The following is a 1,695-nucleotide window of genomic DNA, read 5'->3' as shown; positions in this document are numbered from 1 at the left end:
TTCGTACGATTGGATCCTTACGAGTCTACTACCTTGTTGGTTATGAACCGATTTTCAGTTTCTTCCCGGACCCTTTAAGAAGAGATTTAGATCTTTCCAACGATATATATTACCTAGAAAAACATAACACAGCTGTGAAAATTTTGCATGCAGTGCGAATAACGCAAAGGGGAAGTAAGGTTACTTCATCCTGAAACATGAAGTAATGGGAATAAGAGATCCACAAACCTTGCAAAGACACCAAAAAATAGGGAAAGTTAAGTTTTGCGGATCGTCTGATATAATTGTTCGTGGTTTCCAACAAACCGGGGCCTCTGAAAACGGTTAGTATACCGGTCGCTCTTGAGCGGTCATAACATAGCGGCATCGCAATTGGAGGAAACCAAGCGTTCAAGCTGAAAGCAACAAAAGCGATTGAACCCAGTGTCCCAGAAAATTAAAGGCTCCGGAGAATATTTCAAGCGAAAGTGTACGCCATAAGTTTAACCTTCCCATACTTAGCAACAGTTAAACTGCAACTAAAAAATCCCCAATATTGTATTGCTGGTCTGGGTTCCGGGGGGGGGGGGGGGGGGGGGGGGTAATGAACAGACCGGCAGCCTTGAGATAGAGACGACTGTGAATATCATCGGCTCTGCGCCGTTTCTAACAATAATTCATACGAATGAGACATACATATGTATAAGACTCAACAGCAGCATGCATAACTTGGGAATGCAATCGCATGCTTATTGTGGTTTTTTTTTTTTGATTGATCAATGGGGAGTGTCTGACATATCCCCCTTTAAATTTGACGCAATCTCAAGATGTGGCCCTGAGTTTTCGGATCGTCATGCACGCGCACAGTCAAACCTTCAAACGAGAAGTTGGCGTATACGTGGTGCTGTGAAGTAATGAGGGCTCAATAGACGTATAAACGCAGTGCAATCTTCAACCCTCTCTTATCAATCTTTCTTCTTCTTATCTTCTTTACGCCTCCATAGTCACACATCGAGCATCGGTTGTATAACGCGATCTTTAGACCCACCTTATACTATTGCACTACGATTTGGTGGCCATCACTTGAAAGAAAAAGCACAGTAAGCAGGTTGACTAGGGTTCAGATATTTTGCTCTCCTTAAGCAATAGGATACCGAGCCATTGCAGCATCTTTAAGGCAGAATCAACAGCCATAGCGGAGCCTGCCTGATGGCTACTATCTAAGATTCTCACTTTATTTGCAATTTATATTGACAGTTAAGGGTTTCCAAGGTGGATCACTTATTTAAAAGCTGCTGTAGAATGCAGGTAGTTGCATAACAAACTAGCCACTCAGTATATTGCAATGCTGATGTGAATCCTGGGTCATAGTAATGCAACTCGGAACTGTCTTGCTGATGAACTAATAAGAAGAGCTACTGAACAGATTCACCTCGGGCCCAGTTGGCATTAAGGGGGTTGATAAGTGCTACTAAAGGTTTTATAGCTTCAGAGCTTCCATAACCCATTTGTCCATATCATCTACTCGAGTGTATTTATTGTTAACTAACAGAGTACCAGACGTCGTTCAGGTATAAATAAAACAGTGCTATATAGACAAATATATTAGGTTAATCCCAACCGCCATTTGTATGGGAGATGATACGCCCCTTTTTCGCTATCCCAAATTTTTCCCGAGGGGGTAGGGATTAGTCTTATATACCTCCTCACCTAATT

The sequence above is a fragment of the Eurosta solidaginis genome, unplaced genomic scaffold (genome assembly GCF_040869045.1).
Source record: "Eurosta solidaginis isolate ZX-2024a unplaced genomic scaffold, ASM4086904v1 ctg00001039.1, whole genome shotgun sequence".
Classification (NCBI taxonomy): domain Eukaryota; kingdom Metazoa; phylum Arthropoda; class Insecta; order Diptera; family Tephritidae; genus Eurosta; species Eurosta solidaginis.
The sequence above is the reverse complement of the archived record's forward strand: the minus strand, read 5'-3'. Positions refer to the sequence as shown.